At 43.4% G+C, this 17,610-nt stretch overlaps 1 protein-coding gene across 4 annotated transcripts in view; it reads right to left on the bottom strand.

The window, feature by feature from the left end:
• Positions 1–17,610, bottom strand: part of UVSSA (UV stimulated scaffold protein A) — a 765,945-nt gene that overhangs the window by 356,559 nt on the left and 391,776 nt on the right. The window lies entirely within an intron of this gene.

Raw genomic sequence — 17,610 nt, forward strand, 5'->3', positions numbered from 1 at the left:
AAATATGGAGCTCTTCAGACTGGACAGGATGGAAAAGATTTGAGGAAGAGAATGGTTTCAGGGAAAAAACATCTGAAAGAACAACTAGAAAATGAGCTTCATGACATACCAGAGCCCAATTAACTCCCAAACAAGACCTCTTAACGAAACCGCCAACAGAAACTGAGAAGAATGTTCTCCAGTTATGTGGATCATCTCCATTTTTGCCCTATGGAAATGCCTGTTCTGCATCCAATTGGGTAAGGTCACCTTTCTACATCTTATAGGATACTTGTAATCTGGTTGGATACCATATCAGTGCAGCCGCAATTCACACCAACTCCTTTTTCTGGCACTGCCGCTATTGTCTCCTCACCCATGTTTCACTGCCCATATTCGGAAAGGCGAGAATGTTATCCAGAAAGAAGAGAATGTTATCCAGAAGGATAAGACTGTTGGGGCTTTGCAACTGCAAATCATTCAGTTCTGTGTGAATATGTCGCCTGAAAAATGTCGTCAGGGAAGCAAAGTTATTTCTGGCGTGACGTTCACTGGATACCAATCATTCTTGGTTGCTAATTGTACAGCTATCTCTCAGGCTACGTGCTCCAAAACTAGCATTCTCAGTCTATCGATGATTGACCAGAGCCTCTAGTGGGCAGGTGACAGACCCATATCACATGGACAACTCCAGATCCTCAAAGAACCTCCTCAGATAGGAAGTCCTGGTCCTGCTAGTTAGATCCTCTCCATCCTGAGGAACTAGCAAACACAGGAAGCACAGACTGGATACCTGTGCTGCATTTTCTAAGGTTTGCATCTTCGATTCTATGGATAAAATTGAGTTAACCTCACACTCCTGAAACGTTAATAGGAATTGCTGGGCTCATTCCAGAATAATCACAACATTTACAACAACGTTCTTTTAGTTCCGTTGATATCACTTTCTGCCCCCTTCAGTATAGCGGTCAGGGCTCCTAAAGGGCATTTCATTAGTTACCTGCAGTTTCCAACCGTTTTTTGGAGGTCGATCAGATTCGCTAACAGTAGAGGCTCACCCTGAGTGGGTCTACTCCATTCAGCAGCAGCCATTCGGTTGTCCAACCTCTGAGCCCAACCCACCCCGAATAAGGCAGAAATTCATCTGAAAGGGAGGTCTCTTCTCTTCCCCATGCCACTCTCGTCAGGAAACCGATTCCTGTCCGATTTACTCAGACAACGATGAAGCACTCCGTGCTCCCATGCTGTATCACTGAGTATGCTTGGGTGAGACCAGAGTCAGGCACTGTCATTATCAAACGGGGCACAAAGGTGCCGCAGAAGCACATGTTACTCCACATGCTCACATGGTTCACTGCTCCTCAGCTTCTCTTTGTGCTACAGCCACTCTGCCCACCGGTAACTGCTTGTGAATCCAAAGCCCCCATTCAAGTCCCGATCCCCTGGGGCGGCTCAGGCAGTAGAGCCCTTACCAGATCTCTGGAGACGAGCACCCATTGCAAAGCTTGGCTTGCCTAGCCACATTTACATTTTTATGGCGCTCTTTACTAACCAAATAATTTCCAGCTGCTGGAAATAGGTCTTATTATCCAACTTAATGGTACTCATTCTAATCACCCTATTGGATCAGGATTCAAACCTATGATCTTACAGATTCGCTGTGAGATCTGCACTGAGTAAATTAACCCACTGTACAACAGATCTAACATATCAGACAGGTTTATCATTTGCTGACTTGCCGATCCAAGTGGGTGACGTATGGTGGGTGTTCTTGTATGAATGACACTTGTTCAAATCATAATATATATATATATATATATATATATATATATATATATATACATACATATATATATAAACATATATATATATATATAAATAAGAATATATATGGGTAACTATCAACCGCAGAATTATATTCTAGCAACTGATTCTGAATGACATCCGACAGACGAGAAGTGTTGGTCGTCTTCGATGTCACTAGGATTCATGTGGTGAACATAATGCAACTTGCTCTAGGTGCCAATGGGTATTTTTATGTTTTCATTTCCCCTCTTGCATCCCTGTTCACTCCTTCAGACGTTGCAATGACCAGCAATAGAGGGGGTAAGGGTAGTAATAAAGGATGCACAGACAACATAGGGCAAAGCAAAATAGCTGAGGCCCTGGCAACCTCATGATCGCCTTATATTTTTGCCATTCGTCCCTCTTCACATTGCTGGAAGCCTGGGGAAGCTGATAAAATACCACATTCCTCTGCTGTGAGGACATGCCTGTGGGATATGACTGGAAACTTACCTGGATCCTATAAAGCCTCCTTATGCAAGATCTCTATATGTTACTCTAGGAGGATGACAGATGAATTGTTTAGCTCTTCTTGTTTGTTCCAATGGTACAGACTTAATGATTTAATATTTAGGATGTTTTATTGGGTGTGAATTTGTTATTACTGGCGCCTTGAAACTCCTTTGTATAGGCGGCATGCAAATGTCCAAAAAATGAATACATTTTTACACAAAGTTCAGGCATTTTTAACATTCTTAAATGACATTTTTATTTGTGTTAAGAGGATGACTTATCCATAAAGGTACCGGGCATTGTAAAGTTTGAAGGCAGATCATTTTATATGTGCATATATTTGAAATAATGTGCTTTTGTATCTTTGATTTTTATTTTTGAATTGCACTATTTCTCGGCTGCCGCCTCCCTCTAGAACAGCCCCCAACCCCCGAATTGAAACGGAACTTAAGTTCCAGAGACGTTTCAAGACCTTCCTTTTCTCCTTTTCCTTCCCTCTCCCGTGCTAAATTCTCCATCTGCCGCTGGAGTCAGAAAAGGGCCATACCACCACCCACCAGTGCCCCCCACCCCTCCAGCATCCTCTGCCAGCACTTGCCCTTGGGCTCCCTTTCCTGCACTATCCCAACTTTGTCCTCCCGTCCACTGCACTCCTCCTCCCCTCCTACCCCCTCTTTCCCCAGGCAATTGTCGCCTTGCCCACCAGCACTTGCCCGCCCCAGCCATGGGGGCACCCCACTGCAGTTATCCCTTTACCTCTCTCCCCCTTGCACTAATCACCTCGTTCATGAACATGCACGGTAGGATTGTCACAAGGACAATAGAACCGTTTCTTTGTTGCTGTATTTTTAAGATTTCCCATGTTCCCCACCACTTTGTCTTGTGGCACCTGAAAACACCAGTGTATTGGTGCCATACAAATGTCCAATAAATGAAATAAACATCAAAATACATTTTGTATGATCATGATGACCTGGAATGATGCCATATCAGTCCAATACCGCAGTTGGAAACATATTTCTGTTAAACTGCTTAATGTGAAAGCCATAGCCTCCACAGCCCAGTTGATACGGAACCTGTGACCATACCCACGGGTGTCCACGTTTTTCTTGGTTCATCTTACAGAGTACCGATAGGGTTTCCTACTTGGGCCAATGTTTTCTTAATTTCTCCTCCAGGATTGTACATATTACAAAGTAGCTGTTGTGTAATACTGCCAGCCTTCTAATCAATGCCAAAGAGCATTCTAAGCAAGCATTGGCAACAGTGTGGGCTTTTGTGTAGGTATGGGATGGGCAATTGCTAGACACAGATCTAAAGGTACGACCCGGCTATAAGATCGCAACAGCTGGAAAATGGTGCGATTCCTGGGCATATGATTTCAGTACCTGGAAAATGCCTATCTAATACCTCAAGCAAAACTTGTTGGGATTGACAATGTTTATTTTTAACAGGACTTCAGTGCAAAGAACCAATTTAAAGCAAGTGGGTGAAATGCACACTTGGTGAAGACTTTTTTTTATTACACCAGTAGCCATTTACAGCCGTAATTAATCCATTGACTCTCAGCAAATTGCTCAGAAAAACACTTGCAGGCTAAAGCTACTTCATAGAGCAAGCTCAGAGAGATCCCGACAGATGTGTTTTAGGTAGTGAGGGGTTAGGAGTGGGTGGGAATGGCCACAGGGATTAGCATCGCCATGGGTAGTCAATGGGTGGGTAAATAACAAAACAACATCCACAAGCCGTGTGTCCCTCGTCACATGTCATCTCCCCCTTACCTGTATTCCAATGCAATCGACTTTATAGGTGGTGCTTCAGTGACACCAAATAGCCCAATGATGATATGCGAAAACGTAACATCCTTCTCATGCAGTAAGCCTTTGTTTTCTTTGAGAATAAAAGAACAGGATTCAAAATCGACGACTAATTCGGTGGCACTGCATGTTTGCACACTGCCATCCATCCTGCCCTACTTACCTTTATGTTTAGGAATTGATTTTCTGTTTTCAGTCTCTATGCATGATCTCTGAATTGGGTTATGTTAATTTTCGTTGGTCAAATCGTAATGTGGTGCCCTCCATCGTGAATTCTGAACATATTGATTTCAACTTGTATTTTACCTTTGCTATAATATGTCTGTTAAGTGCCTTTTTGAATTTGTACGGTTAAACTATGCCTGAAGACAGTCGCATACTGTGGAGATGATCAGCTCCTCAATTTGTGTTCTCCACTTTCCAAATAAAGATCACACCAAAGCCCGCCCACCTTTTCGTAATAGCTCTAATAAATGAAAGTTCTACCAGCCCTGACACACAATGCCCATCCACACGGTTTTAAATCAGTGTTATTGATTTTGAAGATACAAGGCTATAATAGTTAACATGACTTTTACTGAACCTATATAAACGAATGTTATAGTGTGGGGGTACACAATAAACAAACAAACAAACAAACAAACAATCCAGAAGACTGGCCCCCAAATGCCCCCAGACGTTTCAACAACACAACAAAATAAACCTTGGTCTGTTGAGAAATCTGGCTGTGTCTGCAGTCTTCCACAAAGCTTAAATCTTTCTTACGTGGAAGCTTTGGAAAGTATCATGCTATGTCCACATTGTTTAAAAAAAATAACCAAATGGCACCCTTTTGCCCTGAGCAATAAAGAAGGCAGCGGTTCAAGAGATAAATCAATGGAAAGAAAGAGAGAGGCTGGGATTTGAGCTGGATGTTAGGCTGCTGAATGCCGACATTATTGATTTTAGCCAGTTCAGCTGGCCTTGTAATTAAAATGTAAATTTGAGAAAGAGATTATGTCCTGACAGAAATAGCGGGATTACAAGGTTGGGGTAGGGGAAGGGAAAGGGGACTAATGAGATACAACCCCCTCAGTAAGAATTTCGCAACAGCAGAGAACAAGCATGAACAGAGAGCCAACCGGTTCGGCTTATGTATAGACGTGTGTGAGACATTGGCAACATATGGGCAGGTACTAGCATTATTTTCCCGATATTGGCATCCTATAGAATGGGAAGAATAATTTACTAGGTATTGACATGGTATGCTCTGGCATCACTCGTAAGACAGATATTGCCATCACATAGAGTGCAGTGGCATCAAAAGTCCATTTTCCTTCAGCAATTACACTTTTGGCCTTTAGCTATGGTTATAAAACCACAAATTGGCCATGCATATTCAAGCAATGCCAAACCCAACAGGTCTAGCGTTGTGATGTAAAGATACGAAAGGACAAAACAAGCCTTACCCCTCAACATTTGCAAAGCCAGACCAATTGGCTTTGCTAATGCTTATTAATGTAGATTTGTCATTAAAGGGATTCCCGCGTACTACCACATCACAATGTCTGCTAGACTGTCCAAATCACAGTTTGCTCTGCAGACTTATTTTAGTGTTAATTGGGCTGAGGCTCCGGAAATCAGCCAGTTCCCATTTGCATAGCCATAAATCCCTGTTTGGATTGCACACTGCTGCTTTTATGCTGTAAATCAAATGATAGAATATGTTCACAAAGGTTGCATACAAAGAGTTTAGTGAAGAGTCGAGTGGATGGACAGTTTGTGTGAATAAACATGATGGTCCTAAATGTATAAAATTGTGCTTCATGTAACAATTTGTTTTACTTTATTAACTTCAATACACTGCGAAACATTACAAGCAGCTTTAACAAAAGTGATGCACGCGTCCGCTATGTTCCATAGCAGCTTTGACTTTTTTTCTAGAGAGCCATGGAAAAGATATGCTGTCCAAGGACTTTCCAGCATGTCCTCCCCCCGAGGATTTAAACAAAAACAAAAAGTAAAAAGAAAAAAATAATTTTATTGTTCTACTGCTTAAATTACATATTCTAATACACGTGTAATGTTTCTAGAGACATGTAGGGTACAGAAGTAAATAAAAGCGACATACATGATCCACAACCCTAATTTTCCCACTGCAGAGAATTCATTGGTAAATTCAAAGTCTGCTTTGGTCAGTTTTCAGAAAGCAAAAAGGCTGGTGGCCTAGTCAGCCACTTTAAGTTAGATGGTGTGAGAAAAGAGTCAGATTTAACGACTACAGCCTGTGACCGCCCAGACGTGAAGTCCCCAACTCTTATGCAGTCCCAGGCAACAACTCTCTCAGAACTAGAGGGGAAACTGGACTCCATTTGCAGAATGGGTTAATGGGAATAGTGGTCGAGGATTTAGAGGAACCCCATGCAGTAAGAATGGTTTTGGCACAGTGTTGTGCATCATGTTTCATAATGGACCACAGAATCTAGGAATATACTGTCTGCCCAAGATCACAAGACTGTAATAATACATCATATTCCCCGTTCTGATAACTCCCATTCCTCTCTTTGGCTGCAGCCCCAGCGATCTGTAAGTACTGTTTGTCCACAGCCACAGAGCTGCATTGTATGAATTCCTCGAATCACATACTGACTGCTGTGCTGATTCTTTTAAGCCACATGCCTGGAACACAAGAGCTCAGAATATAGTGTTTACCAAAGGTCACAACGCTGCACTGCACTACATTCCTACACTCTCCTGTAGTGTGGAAACATTGTATGTCCTCCCTACGAAAAACAAGATCTCACAATATAATTCTTAACCATGAGCACAAGCCTGTAGTGTAATGACTCATTCCACCTCCCAGTGGGAATTGTTTTTATTTCCTCTACATGGAAAACACGAGTCCACAATAGACTCATTGCCAAAGATCACACGGCTATGGTTGCAGTCATCTCCCAGTGCCACTTGCTCCACAAGGAACTGTGATTATAATTATAATTGTTCATTTATAACACACTTAATACCAGAGACCAGTTTCTAAGCATGAGCTGGGGGATCCTGTGCAGTCATCAATGTTCCCCAGCTCGAGTTCTCCCCTCATATGGCATGGGGAGGGCAGCCACTATTCTGATCCTGACCCTGGGGATGGTAATTTGAAGGAGGATCACAAGGTTGGAGATGGCCGTCAGGCAGATGTGGTGAACCCAACAGGAGAGACGTGGTATTCTTTCCTTATAGATGAGGAAGGCCCTATCATTTCTAAATTCTTGGTGGCATGTTGTCACTATACAAATCTCTCCAGTTTCGAAACTCTGAAAAACCTTTCCTAACAAACATTCTAGGTTGAATACCATTCACACCTCATATGTACACAACGCACATAACATCTCCGGTCTCTGATAGTTTTGTACTAAACAAAAATTACGAACAAAACCCCTCAGAAATACAATTGATGCTATGGACCCCAACTCCCATAACACCTCAAGTACTGAGACGAGGAAGGATTGAAAGAAATCCTAAGCGAAACATGCAAACTAGTTATCAGCTGCACGGGACATGTAAAGATGTTTTGCATTTATAATTAGGAGGCAGAAGCAGAGGTGGAGGAAAAAGATCAGCTCAGGTGAAGCGGGAATCAGAACTGCAGGTGAAGTCAGACACAAGGGAGCCAACAGTGCTGAAAGAGGCAGGTGCTTTCAAGCTGCCGCTTGTCAGCATTTCTTACCAAAGAAGCGGGAGACCCAGGAGTGTGACAGGCTCCGGGGGAAGAGCCGGGAAGGCCCCTGCAACAGCAGCGAGGCTGTCAAGGACACGGACATGCCGAACAGCAGCAACTTTAACAGCAAGGGAGTGCAAGGCCGGCGGGAGAGCTGAAAGACGGTCCAAAGCGGGAGACGCCATTCCCGAGTTAAGTCTTCGCCACAGCAACGTGCCATGGGTCAGAAACGCATTGAGACACTGGTGAGTTGACCCAGTGATGGTGGGAACCCCGGGGAGTATCGACAGATAAATGAACAATTAAAAGTGCATTTTGAATATTGACCAAGTAAATTAGAAAGACAGAATTTACACAATTCCTGATGCCTGAGATGTCAATATGGGTAAAGTTGGAGCAAATGTTATCACAAGCAGATGAATGTTAATGAAGAAGCTGAAAGACAAAAATTGCACAAGTTGCAATATGTGAGACGTCAATATGGGGAAAGTTGGAGCAAGTACTGGTAAAGAAGCTAGAAGACAGAGCTTGAACAAGTCTCCATGTGTGAGATTTCCATATGGGGAAGCTTGGAACTTGTAGTATCTAAAGTCAATGAAGTATAGACAGTACAGAATGTGCCATAATGGGAAACAGAGAGAACATTGAAAGAAACCCTGGTAAATTAAATATAACAGGCAGGGGGAAGGACACCTGGCAGAAGAGTCCACTAGGGGATCTATAAAACCCAGAAGGCGTTTCCTGGCAAGGAAGTACACCAGGGAATCCACTTAAAGTGTATGACAGAAAAATACATTGTGAAAGGATACCTGGCAGGAGAGTATACCAGGGGATCTAAAGAATGTACACATTTTGTGTACGTTTTTTTATTATTAGTATTAGGTTAAAAAATAACCTTTTAGCAAGTGCAGTTGCATCAACATCAGTGGTTCATTAGCATAAAAGTTCAGTATTACAAAAATGAATACAATTAATAACATTCCAAAACAACATCAATCCAAAATTCCATTCCCCTATATTCACGTCAAGATCATAGACACAGTCAAAAGCATTTGTTCCCACTGGTTAATTTATCAGGAATGATAGACGGTCGGTTATACAGAACTACCGGATTCTATTGTTCCTAATAAGTTTAATAATGCCAGAGTCAATGACAAATGTCCCCCACAATCAATCGATCCCACCATTGGTCCTTGGACAACGATAGAAAGGCATTGATGAAGGTAGACAGCCATTTCATTCTCGTTTCGGTTATTGCCGGACACGTGAGGACCAACTGTTGCAAGGTTTCAATTGTTGATTTGGAAGTACGCAGTCTACAAGTCAGATGTGCCTCACTTCCATCCCTAACCCTCCAGGCGTTCACAATTTCTCTAGTAACAAGACCGTTTAGATGAAAACACATGAACTGGGTACGATGATATCTGCGTGGGAATTTCACCAAGTATTTGGGCAACGAATTAAGCGCACATGCTTCCAAAAGAGCTCTTCCATAGCGCTTGTATGCTGATCTTTCATATTGGGTTTGAATCCAGTCCATTGCCCACAGTTAACTTTTTATTTTGCAAGTATTGATTAGCAGATCTTCCATCGCATCAAGACTGTTTACCACTGCCAAGCAGATATTCACCCATTCCCGTAACACACCTTCAGTTCTGTCCATTATCACCTTCTGCAGTATCTCGAAACCTCTCTGCGGGGAAGGTGTTCAGCACTTTTGGAACAGTGCCAGGGATTTCCACACCACCATTGAGTAGAGCTTGAATGAGCATTGCTCGGGGCAGGTTAACAACCCTTTTCCAGAATAGCCCCTCCAAGTTCTGCCAAGTTGTTGCAGGTAAGGCAAGAAAACTTCCGCACCATAGGTGATTATCGGTATCACCTTAATTCTGTAGAATTGTATTAGGGGGCTCAAGGTGAATTTACAATATGTGTTCTTGATGATCCTGGCTTGGGAAGCTAGCATCTTCATCTTGCTCCTTAGGATTACCATACTCTGAGCATCCGTGATGCTGTTGTTAACATGCATGCCCAGATCCTGGCCTGGGAAGCTAGCATCTTCACCTTGCTCCATAGGATTACCATTCTCGGAGCCTCCGTGATGCTGTGGTTAACACGCATGCCCAAGTAAGTCGTTAAGCTCACCTGCGAAAGCTTTACCTCATTGATATACCAGGAACCATTTTTCTTTCCTTTTGGCCCATTGATTCCAGAATCAGAATGCAGGATTTTTCAATATTGATTTTTGACCCATTTTCATCTACATAGGCTTGCAGAGCTCCCAGTTGTCTTTGTAATCCGACCTGGGTCAGATCAATCAGAACCGGGTCGTCTGCGTAAAGGAGCCTTTCTAAAGGAAAACCAGCTAACTTCGGAGGGAAGCTTCTTATGTTCATTAAAGCCTTGTTGATATCAGATATAAACAGGTTGAAGTGGGCGGGGCTAGGGAACAATGTTGCTTAAGTCCATTCATAGTTGGAATTGAGTTGGAAAGCAAGCCTTTCCCATCCAGTTTTACTTGCAACAGGGTCTCAGAGTAGAGGTCTTTGATGGCTTCTAGCAGATCTTAGGGAAAATTCCATTCCTCCAATTTAGACCATAATTTAGTACGGTCTATTGTTTCGAAGGGCTGGGCAAGGTCAATGAAGACTAGATAGATCTTAGTGCCTTTCTTCTCTTTTATACAGTTTTTTAGAATGTTTAGATGGAAGACATTGAGAGCCGTACCCACTCCTTTCATGTCGCAGTGGCCCCCCTTCCATGCTCCAATTTGTGAGACTGTGTAATATTAGAGAGGCAAAAATCTTCCCTGCCACATCCAACAGGGCGATTGGCCTATAGTTGGAGGGAATTGTCCTGTCTCCCTTTTTAAAAATGGGGACAATTATTGATGTTTTCCATGAGGCAGGTACTTCTTGGCTTTTTTAATATAATCAAAAAGGACACACAGAAAAGATGCCCACAGCTCTGGATTCTTTTTAAGTATATCGTTGGACATCCAACCAGGGCCTGGGGCCCTAGAATTGCTAGCTTTGTTAATGAGACGGATGCTCTCCTCTCTCCGTGTTTTAAAGGTCCAACCCTCACTCTCAAAGAATCTACTAAAGAATTCCTGGCAGGGGATTATACCAGGAAGTCATCCTTGAAGCAGTTGTGAAAAAGAGACACTTTTTTGCCAATCTTGAGGAATTGTTATAAGAGACAGTCTTGCCCTCCTTAAGAAAACCTTGTTTGGAAAAATAAATGTTTCACCATCCTTCCTGAAATAATCCAGGGGAAGGGTACTACCCTCTAGATCCAAGTACTTCTCTTTGGAAGAGACCAATTTTGTTGCATTTTTTTTCTATTTCTTTTACAGGTTAACACTTTTTGGCTAAACCTAGAACAGATAAATTTACCTTACACATTTGATTGGTCATTTTAAGTGTGAGGGTCAGATATATTGTGTACACAAGGACAGTTTGCATACATTTGACGACAAGACACAAAGTGATCTTTAGTTTTAGTTTCCTAGGTAGGGAAACTCTTGTTTTTTTTTTATTTACTTGATTTTTTAACCTGAAAGGTTTTTACAAGAGTGATCCATGAACTGTGTCGTCGACGACGTTATCTTGAAAATTTGAATCCATGAACTGTGTCGTAGACGGTATTATTTTAAAATTTAGAAAGAAATCTAGAATTTTTGCCGCAGCCGTCACCCAAGTGGTCTTCTCTCCTCCAATAAGCCGAGACCACCATAGTTCTTCCTCGTGTATGTAAAACGAGGCAAGGATGTTTTCCAGGTAGGGTTTTCGGATGTGATCGACCGCTGGGCACGAGAGTAGAAGATGTCGGATCGTTTCCACCGCCGTCTGGTTGTTACAAAATCTGCATGTATTGAATGCTGACTGGTTTCTGATCTTTATGATTTCGTTTGTGTGTAGAAGACTCAATCGAGCTCTCAGAAATAGGTCTCTGAGCTTCCTGTTTGGATATTTTGCCAGGAATGCTTGGGGCTCATGGAGCTTCCTTGCCTGTGGTGGAAGGTGGGCCGCAAGTTTGTATTTTGCAGCTGAGTCCAACGTAGCAATCCAGTCTTGCTCGTATAGCCTTTTATTTGTTTTTGTTGGATTCTCTGAAAGTTCCGTTTTTGTGCTTTGGATCTCCTCCAGTTTTTCATCCTGGTTTTTTATCCATTTGTTTAAATGAAGACTTTGGGTGCCTATATGTTCTTCAAGTATGGCGTTCAAAAGTTCTGGACGGTCGTCTAGGAGGATTTTCCTATATGGCATCAGAGCTTTGCGTTCGATCACTCCCTTCAACGAAAGTTGGCTTAGTTCTCGTCTTATAAGCACAGGTGGATTTGACTTAGGGAAGAAGAGGACCTTTCTCCAGAAGTAACTTTCCAATTCTGTCCAAATCTGGGTTGGCAGGAATGGAATTGCTTCCGCTCCATAGCAGATGGCGGGGACTACCTTTGCTTTATAAAAGCTTAGGAGCGGGACAAGAGAAAAGCGGCCAAATTTCTTATCTACAGCCTGTGCCTGGGTAGTTAAACTGATTTTTGTGCGTAGTGCAGTTTGCATAGCCTTTTCCTGGGATGAATTGTCCAACATCACTCCCAGGTATTTGAATTCGGTTGCACTCTTGATTGGCGCGCCGTCGATTTGCCATTTGAATTTTTCCGAACTTCCTCCACGTTTGCCAAGGGTTAATATTTTAGTCTTGCTCTTGTTGATTTCCAGATGGTTGTTGGCAATGTATTAGGCAGAATTTGACAGTTGTCTCTGGAGACCGATAGCTATTTGATCAAGTAGTATAATATCGTCTGCATAGAGCAATCTCGAGATTTTACTTTTGCCTAGCTGTGGAGGGAAGGATCGCACATCTTTTTACGAGTCTTTAAAGTCTCCCATATAAAACAGGAAGAGGGCTGGAGCCAAAGGGCATCCCTGTTTAACCCCATGGTTTGTTGGTATTGGTGCTGACAATAGACCTTGATTGTTTAGTCGTACCTGCATTCTAGTGTTCTTATGTAACAATATTATCGGTTGCAGGATTTCTTCTGGGCATCTCCACATTCGTAGTTTTTTCCACAGAATATGCCTGTCGACTTGGTCGAAAGCCTGGCTTAAGTCTATAAATGCCAGGTAAAGTCGAGTGCCTCTTGCCATGACCTTTCCCTTTGGGGCACTTAGAGTCAGGATGTTTGCTGTAATGCCCATATTTTTCTTGAAACCTGACTGGAAAGGGTCATCGCATTCTGCGATTTGAAGTCGACGTAGTAAGAGAGAACCGTACACTTTGCCGATCCCATCCAGTAATGCGATCGGTCGAAAGTTTGCAGGGTTGTCCCTACCTCCTTTTTTGTATATGGGAACCACCACGGACAATGTGCAAGAATCCGGGAGTAACTTTGTTTCTGCACAACGTTCAAAGACCAGGCTGATAAAGGATGACCATTCCTCCGGATGTTTTTTCAATTCAATGTTTGAAAGGCCATCTGGTCCAGGAGCTCTGGAGTTTTTGAATTACATCCAGGATATCTATTTTATCATGGAGCTTTACCCATTGTGGCTCCTCACTGTGGCTTTCAGGATCGTTCTCATCACTCTGGTGGTCAAGACCCTGAGTCGCGCCTTGAAATAGGTTTTTGTAGTGGACTGTCCATGCTTCTTCGGATATGGAGGTAGTTAACACGTTGTTCATTTGACGGTCCGTAGATCTAATGAACCCCCAAAATTTACGAGCGTTTTTCCTGCGTAGCTGTTTTAACATCTCCTTCGAGTAATTTTGATATAAAGTATGGCAGTGATTTTTCAGCCAAGCTTTATAATTTTTGGATGCCACCAGGAAAGCTTTTCTATTTGCTGCATTATTGTCTCAGACTGCCACTCTTTTTGCTGTTCTCACTAGTCTTCTTTTGACTACCAGGGTGTTGTCATATTTGTGAGAACATGCTTCCGGTCTTGGCCCGTTGGTTACTGTCGAGTTTTTAAATGTGATAAGGAGTGGGCAGTAATCAGGTTTGGGGTTAGTTTGATTTTTACGCCCCAACAGAGTGTAATTAGTTGCAAGTTTGGAAATGGTGTTAACACTCAACGAAAGGCGTTTTCGATTATTGGTTACTTCCAACACAAAGTCTATTTATTGATATGTTTTCCTGTAGCCAGAAGATTATAATCACTGGCTGCAGTTTGTATCACGTCAAAGGAAGTTATTATCGGAATTAGGGAGCGGGAGACAAAGATGTGGTCTATTGTGGATGTTGATTTTTCACCTTCCCAAGTCGGCAACCGACTTTTGTTTGCGTAAACACTGCCCAGGTTGACTAATTCTCTTGAGTCCATCCGAGAGAGCCACGCACAACCTCGGTCCTCTGCCAGAGTGGTTCGAGGAGAGGGATGTTTCTTGGTGCAGAATGCATTAAGATCTCCACATATAAGTAGATAGGAGACCTGGTACTTGATATAGGACCGATCTATCTCGTTTTCCAGCAAGGTGATGTAGCTGTCATTTGAGATCGAATCTGGGTTCCAGTAGGTGTTAATGATGGTAACTAGCACTGTTGTAATCTTCCCACTGTCCATGTTCTGATGGTTCCATGTAACTAGCACCGTTAGTAGGAATAGTGATGTTGTGAGAATTTCTTTCACTGTGATTCCTTTTCCCAGCCGAATAGCTGTTATGAGGCCGGAGAACGGGCGTCCTCTTATTCCTTTGTTTGCCGGTGCATGTGCTAGTTCATATCCCTCTAGGCTTGGTTTCTCCATTAACCATGTTTCTTGGAGGCACAAGATGTCAAAATTGGCCAGATTTACATGGCCAGGGGCCATCAGATGGGAAAAGCCCAGAGTATTCCATGAGCCCAGTCGAAATGTTGTCACTTCAAGCTTTTGTTGCGTAGGTCGAGCGGTCGTCGGTGGAATCAAGGATTGCTATTTTCAGTTCTTTCGGGATCCATGCCCACAGTTGTTTTAAGGAGGTCGCATTGGTTTGATCTTGTTCGTTTTTTTCTATTGTGGCAGGGACCTGGACCAATGTTCTTTTGATTAAGGTTAGAGGTCCCAAAGGTCGTCTTCTCGATTTGTCCTGAGCTGGTGGCAGAAAAGCTTCTTTGTCTATCCCACTCCCTTGAGTTACGGTCGATGTACTGATATGTGGGTTTTAGGGAGAATTCTCTGTTAAGGCTAATTTCCCAAACCTAGTGAGTCCCCCAGCAGTTTTGCTGGATTTTAGGGGTTTATTTTTTTCTCCTGCTAAGAGTGAGACTCTTTTTCTCCCACACTTAGGAATGATTTGAGTATGTCCTTTGACTCTAAATGTGTTTTATGGGCTATGGGGTCTTTTACTCCATAAGGCTTCATGTGTTTTTGTGATGTGTGTTACACAGCACCCTCAGTGCAGTAACACAGGGGTGTCATAGTGACCCCCAAACATAGACTCCATACCCTGGGACTGACTACTGTCTCCCAGGGCATGTAAAGTCACCATTGGCTTTACTAGTCTCAAATTGTGAACAGAACCAGTACAAACCATCATATTGTGGAAGTACTGGTAGGGGTAATTTGATTGCCTCTGGGTCTGTTTTCCAAGGGGGCACTGTCCAGTACCCCCTTGTCGAGTTTCTGCCTGGTGGCAGTGGATACCACGCGAAATATTCCTACGGAATATTTCCTATGGGACTTTCCCATTCATTTTAAACGCACCACTTTTTGGTGCAATGTTAAAGATACCGCTGGGTTATTTATTTAATATTTACTCCCCGGTTGGGTCTTTCTGCCAGGACTCGGTTTTAAAATGGCGTTTGTGTTCGCCTCTGAAACTCTAACCCGAGTCGAGCCCTTTGTTCCACTTTTTGGAGGGGTTCTCCACAGAAGCCCTCCAAATGGTGCCACTCTGTCTGGGGTCTACAGGATGGGTGGGAGGGGTATTGGGCACCCTGGACTGAGTTGCCTTGGCAACTCAAGTCGCACTCTTGTGTGATTGGCCCAGTGGTGAGCCGCCCGGCTCACCACTTACCATGTTTGAGTGACAGCTAGGCTGTTGAATGGGGGTTTTGCTGCATAAAAGCAGGGCTTTGGGGACTGGAACTTCAGAAGTCGCCACAGGACCTAAAGAATCCGAAGAGGGGAGAAGCTGAGCCATCTACAACGACACCACCGGTGGAGCCCTGCTGTACGAACTCACCACTTCCCCGACGACAGAGGAGATCTTCTTCCCTTTGAGCTGGTGGGACCAACCAGTTCGCCTTTTTCGCCTTCCTGGACGTCACGTGGTCGAATCGCCCGTGCCAAGCACCCCGGCGGCCGGATAGCCACGCTTCACCACTACCGCGAATAAAAGGGTCGTACCTTTTAATCGGGAACTCTGCGGCTGGTTTCTTCCCTGGCAGTGCAACGACCTCCAGCTTTCTTCCTCGTCGTGATCATCTCTTCCCCTGGTCGAAGCCATGACTTGCACCCACTGCCAGGAACAACTGCCACCGCTGGAGCGTTCTCACCATTTCAGGTACTGTGTCCCACCTGGTCTCTCTTGCTACAGATTGTCCAAGGTGTCCCGTAAATCCTTGACTTTCTAACTGGGTTGACCTCAGACCTGCTAACTTTGCCTTTCTGAACTGATCCAACCTCTTTTTGACTTTTCTGCAAAGACTTTGAGTGCATTTCCACTGTGTGATCTTGGGCACATTCCGCCTTGCTCTCTCCAAGAGTGGGCTTGGCCTATACACTTTTTGCTCTACAGTAGACCCTGCCTTTCTTGACTTGCTGTGGTTTCTTAAAAGTATTGGTACTGTGTTATTTTCCTACTCTGCATTTTCTCTCCCTTTTTAAAGAAATTATTGGAGTGCCATCTACGGTTACGAGCTCACCTCTGTTTTGCTAAATAAGTGGTATCTTAACCTAGACTTGCCGAATAATTAACTAAGGATATATTAGTGCCAGTGTATTTTCATAAGTTTGTTTTTAAATAAGTTATATACTTTTATACCAAAGCTCTGGTCAGTGTTTGCTTGTCCTACTGTATTTTTAGCCCGATTGTGTATACTCTATATACTGCCTACCTCTTCTTGAGAGAAGTCTGACTGCTCAGCCACAGCTACCAGGTAAATCTGGGTGGTGCAGACTGCTACCAATTGGGTTTACTGCTTACTCCTCTAGTTCTAAACCTTTTGCATTGGTCCCTAAGGGAACTTCACAGGTTTCTGCCTAACAGTGGGACGGAACTTCTATCTCTCTTTTCCCTTTCTGGTTGCTTCTGGTCAGGACTTGGGATTTCTGGATGCCCCTTTGAGTACAATTTCGATCTATGGGAGCTGATCTTTGTGGGTCGACCGGTGAGGTGATCTTCTCTGTTTGATGTCCTCCTCATCTGACACTAAGGGGACTTCAGAGTTTGTTGGCAACTCTTAATTTCCATTAGATCATAGTCCAATTTGGGTGGCTTGTCTGATGCATCTCGCAGATTTTTTGTGACTCTTCTAGACGTAATATGAAGAAGGGTTGTCGCTTGCTTCCCTTCATGAGTTGGTTCGACTCGGTTTAGGTCTTCTGTTCTTATTGAAGAGAGCGTGGATACGCTGTTGAACAGTTCTAGGACTGATCTTCTATTTAAGATGACTTATTCACGACTGTCCCTCAGTTGCTCTATTTTAAATGTAGGCAGAGTTTTGCCCACCTTTCGTTGTAGGGCGTCTTTGCCTCTGTTTCATTTTTCTTCAGCTTTAGGCCGCCTCTTTCCTGATGTCGGCCGCTCTTCCAAGTATAAGTAATTACTGTGCCTCCGTGAGGAGGCAGAGCATCTGGTTTCCATAGAGTCAGTTCTGTCAGGATTTTTTCCTGG

Source organism: Ambystoma mexicanum, chromosome 6q (assembly GCF_040938575.1).
Source record: "Ambystoma mexicanum isolate Mex_15411 chromosome 6q, UKY_AmexF1_1, whole genome shotgun sequence".
Lineage (NCBI taxonomy): Eukaryota > Metazoa > Chordata > Amphibia > Caudata > Ambystomatidae > Ambystoma > Ambystoma mexicanum.